The sequence below is a fragment of the Hemitrygon akajei genome, chromosome 3 (assembly GCF_048418815.1).
Source record: "Hemitrygon akajei chromosome 3, sHemAka1.3, whole genome shotgun sequence".
In the NCBI taxonomy this organism is placed as follows: Eukaryota; Metazoa; Chordata; class Chondrichthyes; order Myliobatiformes; family Dasyatidae; genus Hemitrygon; species Hemitrygon akajei.
This window is the reverse complement of record NC_133126.1, coordinates 9,387,260-9,413,663: the sequence shown is the minus strand read 5'-3', so window position 1 is coordinate 9,413,663 and position 26,404 is coordinate 9,387,260. Positions and strand designations below refer to the sequence as shown.

Genomic DNA, 26,404 nt, shown 5'->3' with positions numbered 1-26,404 from the left:
TCGAGCTTGCCTGCACCACTTCACTTGTGCTGGCAACTCGTTCGCATTCTCTCGACCCTCTGAGTGAAGATATTTCCCCTCATGCTCCCTTAAACTTTTCACCTTTAACCCTTAAGTCATGACCTCTGGTTGTAGTCCTACCCAACATCTGTGGAAAAAGCCTGTTTGAATTTACCATCTCTATACCCCTCATAATTTTGTATACCTCTTATCAAATCTCTTCTCAATCATTTATGTTCCAAGGAATATAGTCCGTACCTAATCTTTCCATGTAACTGCGATTCTCCAGATCAGCAACATCCTTGTAAATATTCTCCTCCCATCCATGATATTTATCCAGAGCACAGCATGCACGGGACCTTAACACTGCCAATGATCCCTTCCATCTGTCCAACAGTCAGGTGGTACTGTAGCATTAGGACAAGGATGGTTTGGCTGGGAAACAGCTTCTTCCCCAAGTCAAAAGACAGCTGAACTCACTGCTACCACCTAGGTTGCATCACATATGAATGCTCAGTAGCGCTATACTGTTTATCTTTTAAACATGTGTTAGAAATGCTCCTTACTACTTGTATATTTATTTATGGTAATATTACTTTATATGTTGTGTATGAGTTATATGTAGTATTCGTTAACCTCAAGAGCTGTGAGCTAATGTATTCAAAAAAGAGAGTGGAGATAGCCCAGGAAATTATAGACCAGTGAGTCTTACCTCAGTGGTTGGTAAGTTGATGGAGAAGATCATGAGAGGCAGAATTTATGAACATTTGGAGAGGTATAATATGATTAGGAGTAGTCAGCATGGCTTTGTCAAGGGCAGGTTGTGCCTTACGAGTCTGATTGAACTTTTTGAGAATATGACTAAACACGTTGATGAAAGAAGGGCTGTAGATGTAGTGTATATGGATTTCAGCAAGGCATTTGATAAGGTACCCCATGCAAGATTTATTGAGAAAGTAAAGAGGTATGGCATCCAAGGGGACATTGCTTTTTGGATCCAGAACTGGCTTGCCCACAGAAGGCAAAGAGTGGTTGTAGACGGGTCATATTCTGCATGGAGGTCGGTCACCAGTGGGGTGCCTCGGGGATCTGTTCTGGGACCTTTACTCTTCGTGATTTTTATAAATGACCTGGATGAGGAAGTGGAGGGATGGGTTAGTAAGTTTGCTGATGACACAAAGATTGGAGGTGTTATCGATAGTGTGGAGGGATGTCAGAGGTTGCTGCGGGACATTGATAGGATGCAAAACTAGGCTGAGAAGTGGCAGATGGAGTTCAACCCTGATAACTGTGAAGTGGTTCATTTTGGTAGGTCAAATATGATGGCAGAATATAGTATTAATGGTAAGAATCTTGGCAGTGTGAAGGATCAGAAGGATCTTGGGGTCTGATTCCATTTGACGCTCAAAGCAGCTCCGCAGGTTGACTCTGTGGTTAAGAAGGCATACGGTGCATTGGCCTGCATCAACCATGGGATTGAGTTTAGGAGTTGAGAGGTAATGTTGTAGCTATATAGGATCCTGGTCAGACCCCACTTGGAGTACTGTGCTCAGTTCTGGTCGCCTCACTACAGGAAGAATGTGAAAGCCATAGAAAGGGTGCAGAGGAGATTTACAAGAATGTTGCCTGGATTGGGGAGCATGCCTTATAAGAATAGGTTGAGTGAACTCAGCCTTTTGTCCTTGGAGCGACGGAGCATGAGAGGTGACTCGATAGAGGTGTATAAGATGATGAGAGGCAATGATTGTGTGGATAGTCAGAGGCTTTTTCTCAGGGCTGAAATGGTTGCCACAAGAGGACACAGGTTTAAGGTGCTGGGGAGCAGGTACAGAGGAGATGTCAGGGGTAAGATTTAACCAGAGAGTGGTGAGTGCATGAAATGGGCTGCCGGCAACGGTGGTGGAGGTGGATACAATAGGGTCTTTTAAGAAACTTTTAGATCGGTACATGGAGCTTAGTAAAATTGAGGGCTATAGGTAAGCCTAGTAAGTTCTAAGGTAGGGACATGTTCGGCACAAATTTGTGGGCCAAAGGGCCTGTATTGTGCTGTAGGTTTTCTATGTTTCTATGTTACAGCTATATAAGACCTTAGCTAGACCCGTCTTTGAGTACTGTGTTCAGTTCTGGTCACGTTATTGCAAGGAGGATGTTGATACTATAGAGAGAATGCAGAGAAGATTTACAAGTACGTTGCCTGGATTGGGGAACATGCACTGTGAGAATAGATTGAGTGAACTCGGCCTTTTCTCCTTGGAACGATAGATGATAAGAGGTGACCTGATAGAGGTGCATAAGATGATGAGAGGCATTGATTGTGTGGATAGACACAGGCTTTTTCCCAGGGCTGAAATGGCTAACATGATAGAGCACAGTTTTAAGCTGCTTGGAAGTAGGGACAAAGGGGATGTCAGAGGTAGGTTTTTCACAGACAGTAGTGGGTGTGTGGAATGCACTGCCAGTGAAGATGGTAGAGGCAGATACAATAGGGTATTTTAAGAGCTTCTTAGATAGGTACATGGAGCTTAGAAAAATAGAGGGGTCTGTAGTAGGGAAATTCTAGGCAGCTTCTAGAGTAGGTCATGGTCGGCATATTATTGTGGGCCAAAGGGCCTGTAAACTGCTGTAGATTTTCTATATTCTATGTTCAATGTTCTTAGTCCATAGGGAGCATTACCACATGACCAGATTTTGGGTAGATGGAGCTTGTCAGCTTGGGAAGGCATTCCACCTTAGAGAGGGAAAACTGATTTTAAACCTCCACTGCCTTGCGGCCATACCCACTCATGGGAATGGCTTCAGGAGTAAATCCTGAGGGCAAATCCGGAGCTGGAGTCCCTAAGGCAGTCCGACATTGTCTTCAACCTCATTCTGGTAACTTCTGTGATGACTCTGGTGTCAAGCTGTATCAGCCTTTGCCCTTCCCTTGGACAACATCAGCAGCATGGAGAGGGGAGACTTGCTGCATGGGCAACAGCCGGTCTTCCATACAACCTTGCCCAGGCCTGTGCCCTGGAGAAGACTTTCCAGGTGCAGATCCATGGTCTCACGAGACTAATGGATGCCATGCATGTTCTTAGTCCAGAGGAACATTGTTTCGTTTGGCTGTATACATGTATGTGGTCGAATGATATTAAACTTGAACTTGTACAAATAAACTGTACCATATGAATTTGTAAAGGAATATGAGCCAGTTAATATTATTTCTATATTTAAAACAGCTTAAGTGCTTGCAGTGGTGTTCATCTTCAAGTGTCAAGGAGAATCTCTAGTGGAGTTTTACTCTGAGACCTCTAGCATCACAGAAGCCAGTCTTCATATCTTGTGAAATATGTTGTTTTGTGGCAGCAGTACATTGTCAAGTCAAGTCACTTTTTATTGTCATTTCAACCATGACTGCTGGTATAGTGCACAGTAAAAATGAGGCAATTGTTTTCAGGACCATGGTGCTACGTGACACAGTACAAAAACTAGACTGAACTAAGTAAAAAACAACACAGAAAAAAAATCTACACTAGACTACGGACCTACCCAGGACTGCATAAAGTGCACAAAACAGTGCAGGCATTACAATAAATAATAAACAAGACAATAGGGCAGTAAGATGTCAGTCCAGGCTCTGGGTATTGAGGAAACAGGAGGAAATCTGCAGATGCTGGAAATTCAAACAACACACACAAAATGCTGGTGGAACACAACAGCATTTTTTGTGTGTTGTCTGGGTATTGAGGAGTCTGATAGCTTGGGGGAAGAAATTGCTACATAGTCTGCTTCGGTGCCTTTTCCCAGACGGCAAGAGGGAGAAGAGTTTATATGAGTTTGTATTGCAACAAATAATAATAAAAACTATAAATTACATAACTATATATTAGAACATTAAAGAAGAACATTAAGCTAAATTAAATAATGCAAAAAAAGAGGAAAAAGTACTGAAGTAGTACATGGGTTCATTGTCCATTCAGAAATCTAATGATGGAAGGGAAGAAGATGCTCCTGATATGTTGAGTGTGTGGCTTCAAGCTCCTGTACCTCCTCCCAGATGGTACCCATTGTCCTGGGTGATGCGAGTCCTTAATAATGGATGCTGCCTTTGTGAGGCATCATCTTTTGAAGGTGGCTTGGATGCTGGGGGCGCTAGTGCCCTTGATGGAATTGGCTGAGTTTGCAACATTCTGTCTCTTTCTGCTCCTGTGCTGTGGCCCCTCCATACCAGACAGTGATTCAACCAGTGAAGTAGCCATGATAGAGAAATACACAGATAGACTTGATGCAATTTTATCATTTTGATATCCATTTTAGAAGGACTGATATTGATGTCCAATTTGGAAGGATTACAACAGAGTTCAAAACCAGGAAGTTAGGTTGAATCTTTACAAAATGGAGGTTCTCCATTCCATTGCAATCAAACCAGAAAAGCAACTCACAATCACCTGGTGCCCTAAAGTTTGAGCAATACATGTCACCAATGATGAATAGATCCTTTAATTGATTAAAAAAAAGGAAGATGGAATGAGCACCTAAAACAACTGACCATATAACCTAAACTTGTTGGTAAGCCAGAGGATATATTAGCTTAAGGATAAACTGGAAAAAAAAATCTCGTAATTGGAAATATACTGAATGAAATCTGGCGCTGATTTCAAACGAGAAGGTAATGCAGTACTTGATTAAGCGTAATGAATTATTCAGAAAAAATGGTGAAAGGTAATGCAATAGATGTTGTCTTTGGGTGATGTAAGTGTCTGTTTGGAAATATCATCTGGATTTAAGCTTATGGTCATGTTGTGTACAAGCAGCAGAAGATGCAGCCAGTTGGCTGTAGCACCAGAGTGGTTATTAGTCATAGTTACACAAAGGTAAGTGTTGGGACCATTTTTGTTTGTAATTTCTTTTAAAAAATTTGGACCTAATAATCAGAAGAACAATTGTTAATCTTTGGAGTGCACCAAACAAAGGAGTGTAATTAATGCCAGAGGGTTTTGTGATAAAATACCAGCAAATATTAATGTGCAGAATTGTCATTGATTTGGTAAATTAATCAGAATCAGGTTTAATATCATTGACATATGTCATGAAATTTGTTGTTATGGGGCAGCAGTACATAATACAAATTACAAAAATTAAATATTAATTAACATACACACATATATACATGTTAAATTATATATATATATATGTTAAGTTAAATAAGTAGTGCAAAAGGAGAAAAAAAGAAGAGAAAGTAGTGAGTAGTGTTCATGGGTTCAATGTCCATTTAGACATATGATGGCAGAGGGGAAGAAGCTGTTACGGATTCGTTGAGCATTTGTCTTCAGACCCTGTAACTGATTATAGAAATTTCAATTCATTTGAAATTTGATTTATTAATTTTAATATAATCAAATTTTTGAAAATACCCAAATAGCTAGAGAGGCAAACTTGGTTTGAGCTACTGATATATTAAAAAAACTGAAAAAACTGAAACTATAATTTTGGAGAGGCTGAGAAAAGGAAACCACATTATATTTAATTTTGTAAGGTTGGAAATGTGAAGACAGGGCCTCATATCATGCATGTAGTGACTATACTTACATTACTGTGTGTAATGATAGTCTCCACATTGTAAAAATATCCACAAGTAGAGATGAAGGGCCAAGAGAGGACTTACATAAGAATACAAGAAATGGAATGCACTGCTAGTGATGGTGGTAGAGACGAATACAATAGGGTCTTTTAAGAGATGCTTAGATACGTACATGGAGCTTAGAAAAATAGAAGGCTATGTATTAGGGAAATTCTAGGCAGTTTCTAGAGTAGGTTAAGTGGTCGACACAACATTGTGGGTCGAAGGGCCTGTAATGTGTTGTAGATTTCTGTGTTCTATAAAAAAAATAGAAGCAGGCAGCATAGCTGGTCTTGTATCTGAATGTTTCTCTGTAAAGATGATGTTTGATCTATCAGGGAAGCCTGAACAGACTAGGACTCTTTTCCAGTGAAAAACAAAGACGCAGAGACATGAGCTGGCATTGATTTAAATTAGTGAAGCAGACTAGGCAAGATAAACAGAGCAAAGAAATTTTTATTTAAATATGGGCCCTCATAAATAAGGGGAGACACACATGAGTCATGGACAGATATTTGCGAGCTCTGGAAATGGTGAGCTGTTTCAAGTTCCTGCCTGTCAATATCTCTGAAGATCTATCCTAGACCAAATATGTTGATGCAATTACAGAGAAGGCACAACAGTGGTTATTTTTCCTTAGAAGTTTGAGGAGATTTGGTATGTCACCATGCAAATTTCTACAGATGGACTGTGGAGAGCATTCTAACTGGCTGCATCTTCATCTGGTGCAGAGGGCCCACTGCACAGAATAGAAAAACGCTGCAGAGGCTTGCAGACTTAACCAGTTCCATCATGTGTACGAGCCTCCCCAGCATAGAGTACATCTTCGAAAGGTGATACTTCAATAAAGTGACATCCACCATTAAGAACCCCCATCATCAGGATGTGCTCTCTACTCATAACTACCATCACAGAAGAGGTACAGCAACCTAATGACAGGCATTCAATAATTTAGAAACTGTTTCTTTCCCTTTGCCTTCTGACTTCTGAACAGACAATGAAACAAACCATGAAGGCTACCTCCCTATTTCTGCTCTGTTCCTCAACAGCTTAGTTCTTTTATTTTTAAATATATATTCCTTACAGTAATTTATAGTATTTTTATGGATTGTGCTGTTCTTCTGCCACAAAACAAAAAAAAATTCAATATGTCAGTGATATTAAACTTGATTCTGAGTTGCTAGTAAATCATTAGTAAATGATTCCTTAAGGTTATCATAGCCAAGGTGGGTGTGGGGACAAGTTCCAAATGCCTATTAAATGCTCTCAATGGAGTGCATCTCAAATAGCCTCGAAAAACAAAGACCAGATCCTGGCCTTCACGTGTGATGTAGCTACTAAGCCCGGTGGAAATGTTTCTACTGACAGGAAAAGGGAGAAAGGCAAGTTACTGATGCCTTAAAACCATTTGCTTCAGGCAGATAGACTCATCAGCCGTGGTTGGCTGTCGATCTTGGAGAAGGAAATTTCTGTTCTAAAACCTCAGCTGACTTGTGGCTACACCCACTCATGGGAAAGGCTTTAGGAGTAAACCCTAAGGGAAAAATCCAAAACTGAAGTCCCTAACCAGTCCTACATTGAGTTCAATGCTGACTGGCAACTCCTGCGATGCTGCTGGTGCTAAACTATGTTGATCTCTGCCATTCCGTTGGATTCATCAGCTGGATGGAGAGGGGAGCTTGCTATATGGGCAAAGGCCTGCTCTTCATATCCTTGCACTGTTGCTTGTATATGACTAGACAGCTATGATGCAACATCCATGGTCGGCCCCAACCAACAGAGAGACGCAATCTTCCATCTTCATGTTATGGAAGGAATACAAAGCATCAATGTGGTCACAATAAGAGCATGCAACCTCTACACAGAGAGCACTAAAGATCAGGACTGGAGCTCTCAGGTAGTCAAAGTGCAAGGCCACTATCTATTTTTATTCTTAACGCTGACTGGCAACTCCTGTGATGTCATTGCCATCAAACGATATCAGTCTCTGCTGTTCCTTTGTATTCATCAGCTGCTTGGAGAGGGGGAGCCCACTGCATTGACACCAGCTTCCTCTCCATATTGTACTGCTCTGGCTTGTGGATGAGGGCTGGGACGCAGCATCCGTGGTTGACCACAACCAAGAGGGTCTCATCTCAGCAAATCAAGTACAAAATACACCTCTATCAGATCACCTCTCATCCTCCATCACTCCAAGGAGAAAAGGCCAAGTTCACTCAATCTATTCTCATAAGGCATGCTCCCCAATCCAGGCAACATCCTTGTAGATCTCCTCTGCACCCTTCCTAGAGTTTCCACATCCTTCCTGTGGTGGGGTGACCAGAAATGAGTGCAGTATTCCAAGTAGGGTCTGAGTAGGGTCCTATATAGCCGTAACAGTACCTCACAGTTCTTAAATGCAGTCCCATGGTTGATGAAGACCAATGTACTGTTTGGCTTCTTAACCACAGAGTCAACCTGCACAGCAGCTTTGAGTGTCCTATGGACTAGGGCCCCAAGATCCTTCTGATTCTCCACACGCCAAGAGTCTTACCATTAATTCTACACTCTGCCATCATATTTGACCTACCAAAATGAACCACCTCACACTTATCAGGGTTGAACTCCATCTGTCACTTCTCAGCCCAGTTTTGCATCCTATTGATGTCCCACTGTAACCTCTGACAACCCTCCACACTATCCACAACACCCCCAACCTTTGTGTCATCAGCAAATTTACTAACCCATCCCTCCACTTCCTCATCCATATCATTTATGAAAATCACAAAGAGAAGCAGTCCCAGTGCAGATCCCTGAGGTACACCACTGGTGACCGACCTCCATGCAGAATATGACCCATCTACAACCACTCTTTGCCTTCTGTGAGCAAGCCAATTCTGGATCCACAAAGCAATGTCCCCTTGGATCCCATGCCTCCTTATTTTCTCAATAAGCCTTGCACGGGATACTTTATCAAATGCCTTGCTGAAATCCATATACACTACATCTACTGCACTTCTTTCATCAATGAGTTTAGTCACATCCTCAAAAAAATTCAGTTAGGCTCGTAAGGCACGACTTGCCTTTGACAAACCCATGCTGACTATTCCTAATCATATTATGCCTCTCCAAATGTTCATAAGTCCTGCCTCCCAGGATCTTTTCCATCAACTTACCAACCACTGAAGTAAGACTCAGTGCTCTATTATTTCCTGGGCTATCTTTACTCCCTTTCTTGAATAAGGGAATAACATCCACAACCCTCCAATCCCCCGGAACTTCTCCCGTCCCCATTGACGATGCAATGATCATTGCCAGTGGCTGAGCAATCTCCTCCCTCACCTCCCACAGTAGCCTGGGTATATCTCGTCCAGTCCTGGTGACTTATCCAACTAGATACTTTCCAAAAGCTCCAGCACATCCTTTTTCTTAACATCTATATACTCAAGCTTTTCAGTCTGCTGTAAATCATCCCTACAATCGCCAAGATCCTTTTCCATAGTGAATACTGTTGTGACGGAAAATAACTGGTTCCTTGAGTCTCAACAGTAGAGGCCTGGACACACACAGTTTTAATAATAAGGAATTTATTTACAAGGGGAAGTCGGGTCAACACAAGCAACTACAATACACAGGAAGCGGTGTGGGGACAGGGTACGGTTACACAAACAAAGAACAAGGGAAAAGCACTACGACAGCTATCCCCCTTGACCTTGGATAGCTGTGGCTCCCTTACCAGGACCAACGATAGACCTTCTCAAACATAAATCAATGCACTTACCTTCAATGAGGTGGTCTGTAAGAGAGAGAGAGCCAGGCACATGTCTCACCTTTTATAGCATGGGACTGGGCGAGATAATCCAATTAAGGTGACCAATAATTTAGGTGTGCATTGATTAGTTGGGAGGGACCAAATGTTGATTGGCATGTAGTGTGTCCTCCGACCAGCCGTGTCTGTCACGTGGCCAAATGTTGATTGGCATGTGGTGTGTCCTCCGACACGTCTGTCACGTGGCCGGTATCTCTGGATACAAATATTGAAGTAAAGTATTCATTAAGTATCTCTGCTATCTCCTTCGGTTCCATACATACTTTTCCACTGTCACATTGGATTGGTCCTATTCTCTCATGTCTTACCCTCTTATCTAGAGAGATATAATAATGTAGGACTTATGACAAAATTAATATGTTTAATTCAAAAAATAGAATAGCACATCAGATGTAAAAGCTGATTGAATGAAGAGAGTTGAATGGAAATTCAAGTGGATGATAAGTGTTTGCTTAGACTGGGCAGACCAGATGGGTTGTTACAGAGTTGGAGGCTCAGCTGAAGTAATTCAATCACTTGATATGGAGAAACTCATAGAGATTAGATGAAGAGAGGCAAAATGTGTGTTAAAGTTGGACTTGATAGCCTGAAAGGTTTCCACAAGTAAACATAAATCCACTTCATAATCCAGATTGATCTACACTAATTAGCATGCATCAGAAAAAAATATGTTTTGGATTTCCATTCGCAATTCTACAGAACTGTTAGCAGCACATACAACACAAACTAGCAAACTTCAGAAAGTCTGTTGACGCTGGAAAGCAGTTTTGGGCTCTTTAACTAAGAAAGGATGTTGAAAAGAGTTCAAAGGAAGTTCACGAAAATGGTTCTGAGATGAAATAGCTTGTCATATGAGGAGCGTTTGATGGCTCTGGGCCTCTACTCACTGGAATTCTGAAAAACCTCATTGAAATCTATCGAATGTTGAAAAGCCTCGACAGAATGGATGTAGAGAGGATGTTTCCTATGGTGGGAGAGTCTGAGACCAAAGGACACAGCCTTAGAATAGAGGGGTGTCCTTTTAGAATGGAGATGAAGGGAAATTTCTTTAGCTAGCGAGTGGAATTCATTGCCACAAGTGGCTGTTGAGACCAAGTCATTGGGTATATTTAAGGCAGAGATTAAAAGATACTTGATTAGTCAGGGTACGAATGGATATGAGGAGAAGGCAGGAGATTGGAGCTGGGTGGGAAAATGGATTATCTATGATGAAATGGAGGAGAAGATTCGATGGGCCAAATGGCCTAGTTCTGCTCTTATATCTTATTGTCCTATGGTTCAATCCAAATCAACACACTCAAAATGCTGGAGGAACTCAATAGGTCAGGCAGCATATATGGAAATGAATAAACAGTCGACATTTTGAGCCAAGACCCTTCTTCAGGACTGGAAATGAAGGGGGAGGACACCAGAATAAAAAGACGGGTGGAGGGGTATGAGGATAGCTGGAAGATGAGGGGTAAAGGCAGGAGGATGGGAAAGGTAAATGACTGGAAAAGCAGGAATCTGATAGGATAGGAGAGTGGACCATAGGAGAAAGGGAAGGAGGAGGGGACCCAGGGGAAGTAATGGGCAGGTAAGAAGAGGTGAAAGACCAGAGTGGGGAATAGAAGAAGAGGGGCAGGGATGGAAAAAATACCAGAAGGAGAAATCGATATTCATGCCATGAGGTTGAAGGTTACCTGAACAGAGAGAAGATGTTGCTCCTCCAACCTGAGTGATCCTCATCTTGACACAAAACATAAAATATTTTGAATGAATGAATAACTGAAATCTTTACATAGTGGGAATCAAATGAGATGAATTATATATTCTTCGGGAGTGAGAAACCCTTCTATTTTTTCAGCTTCAATAATCTCTTTATTTTCTGACATGGCTCAACACTTCCTTAATTCTGTTTTGAGAGAAGAGCTGTGGGAAGAAGTAAAGTATCCATTTCCTCATCTTCAAGGATTTGGAATTCTCCAACAGGTACTCAATAATGTGGAGGATATTAAAAGCCAATTTAATGTTTCATTATTCTATGATCATTGTGAGCTACTGCCCTGATATAACTCCCTCTGCAGTTCAATATCATATGTCTTTTAGAAAAATATTTTAGAAATCGCTTTTTGCCACAAAGGTTTGTGCATTATTATCTTTCAATAATTTCTATCTCAGAATATGCATTGGAATAAATATCTTCAAGTAATCTATTCACTTACAAGGATTTGTAAAGTGTGCCTAACACTAGATTATGCAAAAAGATTTTATCATAATTACCCAAGAGGGATCCTCCAAGAGTCAGCAAGATGAAGCAAAATCCCAATTAACTTTAGGAAAGTCCTACAAAAAGTAGTGAATACAGTCCAGTCCATCACCAGTAAAGGTCTCCCACCCATTGATTACATCTACATGAAACGCTGTTGCAGGAAAGCAGCATCCACCATCAGGGGCCCCATCACCCATCACCCAGGACATACTTTCTTCTCACTGCTGCCATCAGGAAGAAGGTATAGGGGTTCTGGGACCCTGTGCACCAGGTTCAGGAGCAGTTACTATTCGTCAACCATCAGGCTCTTGAAACAAAAGGGATAATTTTGCCCTACTTGCCCAATTATTGAAATGTTCGTATAACCAATGGACTTACTTTCAAAGACTCTTCACCTCATGTTCTCAATATTTATTACTTATTTATTATCATCTTTTTTTTTGTATTTGCACTGTTTGTTGTCTTCTGCACTCTGGATGAATGCCCAAATTGGGTGATCTTTTATCGATTCTGTTATGGTTATTATTCTATAGATTTATTGAGTATGCCCACAAGAAAATGAATCTCAGGGTTGCATATGGTGATGTATGGGTACTTTGATAACAAATTTACTTGGAACTTTGAACTTTAGATAATTAGCTAAAAATGCAAAGGTTTCACCAGTTTTTTTTTGTGATTCTGCTTGATTACATTGCAAAGGTTTCCTACATTTTAAACTCACTGTATGTCAAATGTTTCATTGATTTTAAAGACCTGTTGGTTTCCTTTGATCATGAACAATATAGGTTAAGTACATGTCTTCATTTTACATAATACTTCCTTGATTTAATAGAACAGTTATGTATGAAAGGATTACAGCTTTATCAGTTTGAAACTTGACATTACATCACATTTGGAAAGTCCAATAATCAATAATGACTTTGTTTAAGGTGATTGGGCCTCTATAGGTCAGTAAGGCCATCAATGTTGTATCTCTATCTGTCTAGATACACATATCTGCACAGTACAATATGGAGAAGCATGCTGTTACCAATGCAGCAGGCTCCCTCTCTCCATGAACCTAAAGGAATGATGGAGACCAATACAGTTTGGCACTGGCAGCATCACAGGAGTTGCCAGTCAGTGTTGAACACAACAAAAGACTGCCTTAGGGACTCCTGCTCTGGATTTTTCCATTGGCATTTATTCCTGAAGCCTTTTCCATGAGTATGTACAGCTGCAAGGCAGCAAAGGTTCAGATCAGAGTTTTCCTTTTCCTAGGTAAGCTGCTAACCACGGCTGATGAACCCTATCTGCCCAAAGCAGCTGCTTTTAAGCTGCCACAAACACACCTTTTCCTCTTCTCCTCTTAGTAGAAATAGTTTTGCTAGGCTTACTAGTGAAGTCACATGTGAAGACCAGGAGTGGACTTATTTGTCAGAGGCTATTTGAGATGCACATCACTGGGGGCATTTAATAAGTTGGGGGGGGGGCTTGTCACCAATATCACTCACCCCTCCCCACCCACCAGCTATAACAGACTTAAGGAACCATTGATTAAGGTAGTCATTCACACTTAGGATGAACAAGAAGTAATACAATGAGTTTTAAGATAATTGTGCTCCTGTTTAGCTTTCAGTCATTTACTTCTTCCATTTTATTTGGCCTTTAGATTCTTAATCTGCCAATATATTAAATTAAACATCAATAAGCTTGACAGTTTTGTTTTAGAATCACTCCCAAAGGTTCAAGCTGTGGTGAACTACATATACCTGTCTGGACACCCCCCCCCCCCCCCCCCCCCCCCCCGCTGACTGCTCCTGTGGTTCCTCTCACAGACCGTGGCTCCTCCTGTAGACCCCGGTATAGAGGCGATTGGAGGCACAGCCCCTTCCTCAGTCTCCAGGATGTTGCGTGGTGGTCATTTGCTGCTTGTTCTTTCTTCCAGCCAATAAAAGCCTATATCTCACCTCACGTCTCCGAAAGTTATTGATGGTGCATCACAAGCACTGGAGTCTTAATGTCTGCTATGCTCTAACTTCTAGTATTTTCTCCCCCCCTCCTCCTTCTCTCCTCTCTTATTCCCAATTTTGGCTCCCCGCTTACCTCTTCTACCTTCCCATCTATCATCATCCTCTGGTGATTCTCCTTTTCCCCTTTCTCTCATGCTCCACTCTCCTCTCCGATCAGATTCCTTCTTTTCCAACCCTTTACCTTTCCACCCAGCTATTATCTCCCAGCTTCTCACTTTGTTCCCCCTCCCCCACCCACCTACCTGAACTGAATTGAATTAACCTTATTTCTTACATCCTTCACATACATGAGGAATAAAAATCTTTATGTTATGTCTCCGTCTAAACGTGCAATGTGCAATCTTAGTAATTTATAACAAACAGAACAGTCAATGTAACATAGAGTACACTCAAATCAGCCTGAGATCATTAGTCTGATGGCCTGGTGGAAGAAGCTGTCCTGGAGCATGTTGGTCCTGGGTTTTATGCTGTGGTACCATTTCCTGGATGGTAGCAGATGGAATTGATTGTGGTTGGGTGACTCAGGTCCCCAATGATCGTATGGGCCCTTTTTACACACCTGATCTTATAAATGTCCTGTATCATGGGAAGTTTACAACCACAGATGTGCTGGGCTGTCTGCACCACTCTCTGCAGAGTCCTGCCATTAAGGAAGGTACAGTTCCCATACCAGGCAGTGATGCAGCCAGTCAGGATGCTCTCAAATGTGCCCCTGTAGAAAGTCCTTAGGATTTGGAGCTCCATACCAAACTTATTCAACTGTCTGAGGTGAAAGAGGTGCTGTTGTGCCTTTTTCACCTCACAGCTGGTGTGTACAAACTACGTGAGGTTCTCGGTGATGTGCATGCCGAGGAACCCAAAGCTGTTCACCCTCTCAACCCCAGATCCATTGATGTCAATGGTAGTAGCCCATCTCCATTCCTCCTGTAGTCCACAACCAGCTCCTTTGTTTTTGCAACATTGAGGGAGAGGTTGTTTTCTTGACACCGCTGTGTCAGAGAGATGACTCATTCCCTGTAGGCCATCTCGTTATTGTTTGAGATAAGGCAATCAATGTCGTCGGCAAACTTAATTAGCAAATTAGAGATGTAGGTTGTGATCCAGTCAGGGGTATACAGGGAGTAAAGGAGGGGACTCAGTACGCAGCCCTGAGGGGCTCCTGTATTTGAGAGTCAGAGGGTTGGAGGTGAGGAAGCCCACACTTACAACTTGCTGGCGATCTGACAGGAAGTCCAGGATCCAGCTGCGCAAGGCAGGGTCAAGGCCGAGGTCTCTGAGCTTCTTGTCGAGCCTGGATGGAACTATGGCGTTAAATGCTGTACTGTAGACATTTCACCTAAGCATCCCTCTTCTCCAGATGTGTAAGGACGGTTTGTAGAGCTGTGGCTATTACATCATCTGTTGATCGGTTGTGTCGGTAGGTGAATTGTAGGGGGTTCAGTTTGGGTGGTAGCAAGCTGCAGATGTAATCCTTGACCAGTCTCTCAAAACATTCGCTTATTATTGAGGTGAGTGCGACAGGACGCCAGTCATTCAGGCACGTTACCTTGGTCTTTTTTGGTACAGGGACAATGGTGGATAATTTGAAGAAGGAAGGCATTCTACACTGGGAGAGAGAGATTAAAAATGTCAGTAAACATACCTGCCAATTGTGCTGCGCACATTCTGGGTACTCGCCCCAGGATGCTGTCCGGTCCCCCAGCCTTGTGACTGTCCACTTGTTGGAAACATCTGTGTACCTCAGCCTCAGAGATGACCAGATTGCCGGTTGTAGTGGTGGCTTTACTCAGAGGTTCAGAGTTAACGACATCAAACCGAGTATAAAAGCGATTGAGCTCATCTGGGAGAGAGGCCGTGATGTTGGCAGCACCACAACGTTTGGGTTTGAAGTCTGCGATGGTATGCAGCCCTCACCACAAGTCATGTGAGCTATTCGTTGTGAATCTTGACTCAATCTTGTCCCTATATTGTTGTTTCGTAGCCTTGATAGCTTTACGCAGATCTTGAGCTCTAGTTGATTGCCAGCAATGTAAACTCAACATCGCACTGTAAGTGCTGCTCGCACAGAACTATTGACCAAGGGTTTCTGGTTCAGGAAGGCCCTGACCAACTTCTGGGGAACAAATCATCAATGCACTACCGGATGAAGCACGTGACTCCATCAATGAACGTGGAGTCATCCTCATCACAAAAGACATTCCAGTCGACGTCATCAAAGCAGTCCTGCAGCATGAAGGCCAATTGGTCGGACCAGCAGGGGATGGTTTTGACTATCGCCACCTCTTGTTTCAGCTTCTGCCTGTACATTGGCAAGAGCAGGATCGAAGAGTGATCTGATTTTCCAAAAGCTGGGCGAAGGAGAGCTTTGTAAGCATTGCAGAAGGGAGTGTAACAGTGGTCAAGTGTGTTATCGCCACGAGTGCTCGCCTGGATGTAGTGACAAAACTTCGGAAAGACTTACGTCAGCAATGCTCAATTTAAGTCAAATCATCTGGCTTCACCCATCTCCTGCTAGCTTGTACTTCATCTCTTTCACTCATTTACTTCCCCTTTTTGACCAATTTTAATAAAGGGTCTTGCCCAAATCCTTGTTTCTTTATTCAATTCCATAGATGCTGCCTGACTGTGAAGTTTCTCCAGCATTTAGTGTGTTACTACAGTTCACACATTATTCTTTTCTGTTTACTAATCACAGTCAAATAGTACATTTGTTCTACTAAAGTAAAGAAACAATCACAGATTAATCATTAGTTTCAAATGCTAAATTTCAACATGAAAGATTAATAAAAGGTGTTATTCTAATTAAATGATTACACAGCATTTGCAGCTGTAAATTTAATATATTCACATCTTACATGTGAATTACTGTAATGTTCATGTAATATTTAATTTTGTAAGATCAACTGGTAAAGAACTGGATTTACTACACCCAGAAATATTTCTAGAATTTCAGTGGATTGAACAGTGAAAACTCAACAAGGAATTTATTTCTGCTTTTAAAGCTTTTCTTCAGGTTTCCCCTCTTCAAGTCACCAAGAGATTAGTATTATTGGCTGAGTGAAAGAGGGAAGAGATGATAATTGTGCGCTGACTCACCTAGCTCTTAAGTATAAGAACAGGAGGCAGAGAGCCCCAGGAGATAATGTGCCTGAAATCTTCTTGTAACATGGCAGGAGGAACATAAATCAGAATTTAGAATAACACATACAAAATGCTGGAGGAACTCAGTAGACCTGGCAGCATCTAAGGAAAGGAATAAACAGTCATCATTCAGGGATGAGACCCTTCATCATGACCGGAAAGGAAGGGGGAAGAAGCCAGAATAAGAAGGCTGAGGAGGAGAAGGACTGCTTGCTAGAGACATGAAACTAAGTGAGTGGAGCAGGAAGGATGAAGTGAAAAGCTGGGAGGTGATGGAAGGAAAAGGAAAAGGGGAGAAGATAGAATCTGATAGGAGAGGAAAGTGGACCATGGGAGGAAGAGAGGCATGAGGGACAGGTGATAGGCAGATGAGAAGAAGAAAAAAGATAAGAGGGGAGCCAAAGTGGGGAATTAAAGAGGAAGGAAGGGTGAGGAGAACATTTACTGGAAGTGGAGTAATAGATATTCATGCTATCAGGTTGGAGGCTACCCAGACAGAAAATAAGGTGCTTTAATTCAGGTTTAAGAATGTTGCAGGAACACTTTTAATTTTCTTTTATGGAACATGGGCATCACTAATATGACCAGGTTTTAATGACATTCTTCAATTGCTCTTGAACAAATATTGGTGGTTCATGTTGTTAACTATTGCATTGTCTGTGGCGAAGGGAATTCCGATGTCTTGAAGAGTTATACCTGCAATTAGAAATTCAATTGAGTGATTTCATGATCTGGCCTGAAGATCAGCAGTGGAAAGGGTGAGCGGTTTCATGTTTCTGGGTGTCAACATCTCTGAAGATCTATCCTGGGCCCAACATATTGTTGCAATTACAAAGAAGGCACGACTGCAGATTTATTTCATTAAGAGTTTGAGGAGACTTGGCATGTCACCTAAGATCTTCACAGATCTCCAAAGATGGATCATGGAGAGCATTCTAACTGGTTGCAACACTGACTGGTATGGTGGATTCACTGCACAAGATCATAAAAAGCTGCTGTAAACTCAGCCAGCTCCATCAAGGACAACAAATCCATGAACACTACCTCAATGCTCTCTCTTTGCACAACTTAATTTGTAACAATATATTTCTTTTTGTAATTAATAATTTTATTATGATGTATTGCAATGTACTGCTGCCACAAAACAACAAATTTTATGACATATGCCAGTGATATTAAACATGATTTTGATTCAGATTCTGAGGTGTTCTGTGTAATAGTAAAAGAACATAGTAGGAAGTGTGGCCGTCCCAGGGACATTTGGGCCATCATCACAGGATCAAAACCAAAAAAAACATGTTCTGGTATTCAGCTAATCAGGTGGGTTGAGGGCATGGGGGAGATATTGTGAGAGTATGAGAGTTACTGAGAGTGAGAGTGAGAGAGAGAGTGTGAGAAAGAGAGAGAAAGAAAGAAAGAAAATGAGGTTTAGTATCACGGGGATATGTTGTGAAATTTGTTTTCTTTGTTGCACCAGTGTATTGCAATACAAAATAATAGAAACATTTGTGAATTACTGTAAGTATATGCAGTGTGTGTCTGTGTGCATGTATATATAAATTATAACTATATATATATACACATACATATAATAGTTCAATTAAGTAAGTAGTGCAACATTTTTAAAAAAGTAGTGAAGTAATGTTCTTAGTTTCATTGTCTATTCAGAATAGGATGTCAAAGGGATGAACCTGTTCCTGAAAGTTGAGTGTGTGTTCTTTGTCCTTTGGTCTCTTGTACCTCTTCCTTGATGGTAGCAATGAGGGATAGATATTAAGGGTTAGGGAGAGGGACACGAGAAAGGAGAAGAGGGAGAGTGGGGAAACAACCTTATGCTAGAGCAACATTCCTTTCCATGCCAGGGCTCCATGTTAGTACATTTGACAACTAGGATAGAAAATTCAGGTGTTGGACCAGGACTCAAAACTGAAAGCTCACTCTCCTTTATGCCTGTGTGCTTGAAATGACATTAAGCAATCTTGAATCTTGAACTGCTTGACGCAATCCATTTGTGTGTCAAGCACTTTCTAGCATCCTGAAGTTGTGCTAAATGCTTAGTGTTAAGATATAAAGAACACTTCTGGCTAAAGAAATTCCTCCACAGCTGTGCTCTAAACGGACATCCCTTGTCCCAGGCTGTGACCTCTGGTTCCAGACTCACCTGCAAAAGGAAACATCCTCCCTACATTCACTCCATTCAAAGGCCAGTCAATATTTGTTAGGTTTCACTGAGGTCCTCCCTCATTCTTCTAAATTTCAGTGAGTATAGGCCCAGAGTCATCAAACGGAACTCATATGTTAACCCCCTCATTCTTGGAATCATTGTCATGAACCTCCTCCGGGCTCTGTCCAATTCAGCTCATCTGTTCTTAGATGAAGAGTCCAAAACCACTCACAATACTCTAAGTGCAGTCTGACCAATGCCTTTTAAAGCCTCAGCATTACATCTTTGTTCTTACAGTATATTCTAGTCCTCTTGAAATGAATGCTAACATTGCATTTACCTTCCTTATTACTGACTCAACCTGCAAGTTATTCTTTAGGGAATCCTGCACAAGGACTCCCAAATTCCTTTGCACTCTGATTTTTGTATTTTTCCCCATTTACAACATAGTTATTCTAACAAAGTGCACAACCATGCACCTCCCCACATTATGTTCCATCTGCCACTTATTTGCTCTTTCTCCCAATCTGTCTAAGTCCTTCTGCAGATTCCCTGCTTCCTCAACACCTATCACCCTCCACTTGTCTTTGTAGTGTCCATAAACCTGGCCACAATACAATCAATTCCATCATCCAAATCATTGACATATAACACAAAAAGAAATGGTCCCAACACAGATCCCTGTGGAACACCACTAGTCACTGGCCAGCAATCAGAAAAGACTCCCTTTATTCCCTCTCTTTGCCACCTACCAGTCAGCCAAAATTCTATCCATGCTAGTATCTTTCCTGTAATACCATGGGATCTTATCTTGTTAAGCAGCCTCATGTGTGGCATCTTGTCAATCTGGAAGTCCAAGTAATCCACATCCACTAACTCATCTTTGTCTATCCTGCTTGTTCTTCCCTGAAATATTTCCAACAGATTGCTCATGCAAGATTTTCCCTTAAGGAAACCATGCAGACTTTGGCCATTTTATATTATGGTCACTTCTTTCAAAGGTTTCCTTGGCTTTAATCTATTTCATTACACAACAACCAATCGAGAATACCCTTTTCTCAAGTGGACTCAACCACAAGCTGCTCTAAATACGGAGCTCATTGGCATTCAACAAATTCACTCCCTTGGGATCTAGCACCAACCTGATTTTCCCAATCTACCTGCATATTGAAATCACCCATGACTATAGTACCAATGCCTTGTATAAATGCTTTTCTATCTTGTTGTCTTCTGTAGTTCATATCCTGACTACTGTTCAGAGACCTATATATAACTCCCATCAGGGTCTTTTTACCCTTGCAGTTCCCTAATTCTACCAAAAAGGATTCTACATCATCTGATCCAATGTCACCTCTTTCTAAGGATTCTATATCAAATTTTACCAAAGAACCACCCACCCCCTCTGCCTACCTGCCTGTCCTTTTGTTAAAATGTGCATTCTTTGACATTAAGCCCCTATTATGATCTTCTCTCCTCATGACTCAGTAATGCCCACACATCATATATGGCAATTTCTAATTGTACTACATCATCTACCTTATTTTGTACACTGTGTGCACTCAAATATAACACCTTCAGTCCTGTATTCTTCACCCATTTTGATTTTCCCCTCATGTAACACTTGAATCATCCCACTGACTGCAATTTTGCCCTATTATATGCTCGTCTTTTCCCACAGTTTCACTGCACCCTGAATCTACTTGTATACCAACTGCCCTATCCTTTGCCCAATCACTGTAGTTCCTATCCCCCTGCCAAATTACTTTAAAATTTCCCCAACAGCTCTAGTAAACTGTCTACAAGGTTTTTGGTCTCCCTCGGGTCCAGGTGTAACCCTTCCTTTTTGTACAGTTCATACCTTCCCAAGAAGAGATCCCTATGATCCAGAAATCTGATATCCCATTCCCTGTACCCATTTCTCAGCCTTGCATTCATCTGCCAAATCATCCTATTCTTACCCTCACCGGTGCATAGCTCAGGCAGCAAATCAGAGATTACTACCCTAGAAGTTCTGCTTTTCAGCTGTCTACCTAACTCACTATATTCACTCTTCAGGACTTCTTCCCCTTTCCCACCTATGTTGTTGGTACCAACATGTGCCATGACTTCTGGCTGATCACTTTTAGAACGCTGTGGACCTGATCCATGACATCCCTGACCCTTACATTTTGGAGGCAAAATAGCATCTGGGCATCTTTTTCATAGCACAGAATCTCTTGTCTGCTCCCCTATCCGTTGCTACTGCACCCCTCTTCTCCCCACCTTCCCCTCAGAGCCATGGAGCCAGACTCAGTGTCAGAGACCTGCACGCTGTCACTTCTCCCTGGTAGGTCCTTCCCCCCTACCCAACAGTATTTAAAGTGGTATATTTATTATTGTGGGAAACAGTCACATGGGCACTGGCTGCCTATTCCCTTTCCCTCTCCTGACAGTCACCCAGTTACACACCTCTTGACAATTAAACGTGACTACTTCCTTGTAGCTCCTGTCTATCACCTCCTCAGTTTCCCATATGAACCAAAGGCAGCTGAGCTTCGGTTTCTTATCACGGTCTCTCAGGAGCTGCAGCTTGGTATACTTCGTGCAGATGTAGTTATCAGGGAGACAGGAGGTCTCCCAAGGTTCTCACATCTCACACAATGGACATACCACTAACCCTGCACCCATTCTCAGTTCTCAGTTCACTATGCATGTACTAACAAAAAAAACTTACTAGAAATTAATCTGCGCCTGTGGTTGCCCAAACTTAAGCCTGTTGAGCCAAAGCAGGACACATTAACACTGCCCCATTCCAACAATGGCTGCTCCATCAAAGATGAATAAACAACTTCAGGTGATCAGCTTATATTGCATCAGTGTTAGCTGATCAATTTTTTTTATCTTTACAAATTAATCTGCAAACCAACACCTTTCATTCAGTGAAGTACTTGAAATATCATCCTGATCTTTAAGCAGATAAAAAAATATTATTATGCTACATGAAGACTAGAAAATAATCTTCTCTATCAGGAGAGAATAAACTACCTACCCTTGATATTCTGTGGAATTGTCATCACCAAATCATTACGATCAATACAACCATAGCATAAATTTTCATGAAAGCTAATCAGACCAGCTATTTTGACTATAAGAGAAAATGAGAGACCGTAGATTCTTGCAATAATAATTTCTGACTCTCCAAAACATTTTCAACATTCTCAAGAAACAGGGCTGAAGTCTGATCAAATATGGTGCACTTAGCGGGATTTAGTTTAACTTCAATGATATCAAAAAACTCAACAACTTCCATAGAAAAAATGTGTCTATCAGTCTTCTTAATTGGCATCCTATATGCCATCTTAAATATTTAATTTCTCTATCACTGGGACATAATGGCAGCAATACGCATTTTCTCAACATGCACTGGGGTGACTCACCAATGCTTCTTCTATGGTACTAGGGTCCTCTTAATGATGGTAAGGACAAAGACAACAGGGAGAACATCACACTCTCCTCTTATTCACATGCCAGCCCGCCTTGGAAATACATTGTTACTCCTGGAACTGCTCTTTCAGCTAAGGATTATAATGGGTTTCGAAGTGCATCATTACTATTTTACCAAGAACAATTAAAAATGGGCATTAAGTGCTGTTCCTGTCAGTAATTACTCATTCTGTAAATGCAATAGCTTTAACATTCAATAATTCATTACGTCTCAGGCATTAAAAAAATTGGAAGGAATTATGTGAAGCATTAACATCAATCTTTTCTTCACTGAAGCTTAATTTTTAGATGATTAAAGCACATCACTATTAGTCAAAATTAGACTGCTGCATACAATAAAATGTAAGTTTCAATATGCACCCAAATTAACAATGTTATTACCATGACTCTCACGGATGCTAACTCTTCTCATAACATAGTCTGGCAGCATAGCAAACATATTTTATTATGTTTCAATTAAAGAAAACTGAATTATGAAACATTTCAAGCAAAAAAAAATGTCTGTCAGTGATTTTATTGACCTGTTTCATCCAGGATATTTTCAGGGATCGAGGCCTCAAAAAGGCAGCATTTATCGTAATGGAGAGCACAACGGTTTACAGTGCAGGTGACCTGGGTTCCATTCCTGCCACTGTTGTAAAGGGTGCAGATGTTCTCCCCATGACTATGTGAGCTTCCTCCAGGTGCTCCAGTTTCCTCTCACAGACCGAAGACATACCAATTAGTAGGGTAATGGTCATTGTAAATTGGCCCATGATTAGACTACGGTTAAATCAGGGGCCAGGGTTTGCTGAGCAGTGTGGCTCAAAGGGTTGGAAGAGCCCATTCTGCCCTGCATTTCAATAAATAAATAGACTTTCTGTAATTCACCATTTTTAATATTATACATTGCATTGTATCACTACTGCATAACAACATATTTCATGGCATATGCCAGTGATATAAAACCGGATTGTGATTCACCTACAAAGTGACAAGCAGGTTGTCTGCATTATTAAGTTTTCTGACTCTTCACTGACTCACTCCACTTTGCATAGCAGAACTGCCATACAATTTACTAACTTTAAATAAAAACAGAAAATATTGTAAATATTCAGCAGGACAAATAGCATGTGTGGAGGGAGAAGCTACTAATTGCCCATATTTTGCTGAAAAATGAAACTGATTTTGAATGGCACTCCTGGCATTTTGCCATTTAAGTAGCGATAAGTGTTTGACTCTGGCACACTCATTGTCATGTGCAATAATGCTAAAACTATTGATCGAGTGAGAAAGGCAAATTTGCAATTCTCACTGTTACAGGACACCACATAGAAATCAGCATTTTGCATTGGAATTGGCCTACCAATCTTGAGAAAGGTTAGATAAGTGCAGCATCTGTGACTATGTTAATTCAACGGGGAACTATTAGACCTGAGGAAGAAGAAACATAAATTGTTTTGATTTAATTATTGATTTTTTTTTACTTTAACGATGTTAATGTTTTCATTTTTGTGTTTATTCCATTTAAAAATAGCCTCTTGTATATTTCTAGTGCCATTTAATATTACCAGAGTTCAAAGTACAGTAAGTCTATTATTAAAGTGCATTATGTCACCGGATACAGTACTGAGATTCATTTTCTTGCAAATATGCTCAATAAATACATAGAATGGTAACCATAACAGAATCAATGAGAAACCACACTACCAAATACTAAAAGAAAGAAATAATGAAAATAAATAAATAAACAATAAATATCAAGAGCCTGAAATGAAGAAACTTTGAAAGTGAGTCCATAGTTGTGGAACATTTCAATATTGGGGCAAATGAAGTTGAGTGAAGTTATCCCCTTTGGTTCACTGATAATTGAAAGGTAATAACTGTTCCTGATCATGGAGGTGTGAGTTCTGAGTCTCCTGTACCTTCTTCCTGATGCCAGCAGCAAGAAGAGATCATTCCTGAGTGGTGGAGTCACTGATGATGGATGCTGCTTTTCTGCGACAGTGTTTCATGTAGATGTGTTCAATGATGAGAGGGTTTTACCCATGATGGACTGCGGTGTACCGATTACACTTTATAGGACTTTCCATTCATGGCCATTGCTGATTCCCTACTATCTTGTAAAGCAGCCAGTCGATATACTCTCCACTACAGAAATTTGTTGACATCTATAGAAATTTGTTGAGATTTTAGATCGCCTGCTGAAACTTCGCCAGTTCCTAAGGAATTAGAGATACTGCTGTGCTTTCTTCATTACTACAGTTACATTCTGAGCTCAGGACAGGTCCTCTGACATAGACCTACTAAGGAATTTGAAGTTTCTGATCATCTCCAGCTCTGATCCTTCGATGAGGACTGGTTCATGGACCCTTAATTACCTTCTTCTGGAGTCAAAAATCAGCTCCTTGATCTCACTGGCATTGAACAAGAGACTGTTGTTATGGCATCACTCGGCCAGATTTTCAACCTCCCTCCTAGATTCTGATTTATCACCACCTTTGATTCGGTATTATCAGCAAATTTGAATATGGCATTGGAGTTGTGATTAGCCACACAATCATAAGCTTGCAAAGCTCAAGGCAAGGGCTGCAAAAGGTTTCAGGGAATGTTGGTGATGGGGCCTTCTTGCTCTCATCACTGGAGATACTGGTGTAGCCTAGGGCCAATGGAATCCAGGGGATTCAAGATTAAAGATTTAAAATTGTTTAATGTCATTTCCAGCATATGAATGTGAAGAAAAATGAAATAATTGTTACTCAGGATCCAAAGCAGTACAAAAAATGCTGTAAGATAAAGAACACAATAAATACGAATACATAAGATAGCTTGTATACTTACAGTGAATTGATTATATCTACAGTATATATGTAGAGGAGTGTCTGCACATAAGTTGGCTCTGACATGAAATGATAAATAGTGGTGGCTGGGAGTGTGGTGGGGTGGGTGAGCAGGTGGAGGTGTTGATCAGCCTCGCTGCTTGGGGAAAGTAATTGTTTTTGAGTCTGGTGGTCCTGTTGTAGATGCTGCGCAGCCTCCTCCCTAATGGGAGTGAACAATCAGTCCATGAGCTGGAGGGTGGGATCCTTCATGATATTATTGGCGCATTTCTGGCACCTTTCTGAATTTTTGCCCTTGATGGTGGTAGGCTGATGCCAGTTTTGACTATCCACTGCATATCCTTCCTGTCAACCGCAGTGCAGTTTCCTTGCCATGAAGTGATGCAGCATGTTCGGATGCTCTCTTCTGCACATCACTGGAATGACATGAGTATAGGCATACAAAGTCCAGCTCACTTCAGCCTCCTCAAAAAGGTGTTGGTGAGTTTTCTTGACTGGGTAGAATGTGTTCTGAGACCGTGCGAGGTTGTGCGAGATATGTACTCCTGGGAGTTTGAACTAGTTGTAGTTTCCACTGGTGTTCTTTATAAAGAGAGTTGTGATGGTGTGGGTTCTCCTGAAGTAGAGAACCATCTTCTTTGCCTTGTTGACATTGAGGAATAGGTTATTTGGCTGGCACCAGGAACTTTTCCACCTCCGCTCTGTAAATCATCTCACTGAGCCCCACCACTGTCATGTCATCAGCAAACTTGACAATGTGGTTGCCTGGGTGCATGGTTGTGTACTCCTGTGTGAGTGGAGAGTACAGCAATGGGCTCAGCACACAGCCCTGACGGCACCAGTGTTGAGGATCACGGGGAGGGGGGAATAGTAGTGCACCCTGAATATCTGAGGTCTGTTGGTTAGCAAGTCCAATGCCTAGTTGTACAGCAGTCTATTTAAACCAGGAATAGGGTTTTTTCCACTTTCAGCAAGTAATGTGGGACATGAGTGTTGAATACTCCGGATCTGGAAGAAGGGACTGAGTGGAATGTATCTAAGTTTCCTGATGATACTAAATTGAGTGGAAAAGCAAATTGTTCAGAAGGAGAGTCTGCCGAGAGATATAGATAAGTTAAGTGAGTGGG

At 41.4% G+C, this 26,404-nt stretch overlaps 1 long non-coding RNA gene across 1 annotated transcript; it reads right to left on the bottom strand.

Moving 5' to 3' along the window:
- Positions 1-9,451: 9,451 nt before the first annotated feature.
- Positions 9,452-22,516, bottom strand: LOC140723136 (uncharacterized). The gene is made up of 3 exons (XR_012097819.1): positions 22,392-22,516; positions 11,090-11,135; positions 9,452-9,602 (listed from the first exon to the last, which is right to left on the bottom strand). It is a non-coding gene; the product is annotated as an uncharacterized lncRNA (long non-coding RNA).
- Between the last annotated feature and the right edge of the window lie 3,888 nt (positions 22,517-26,404).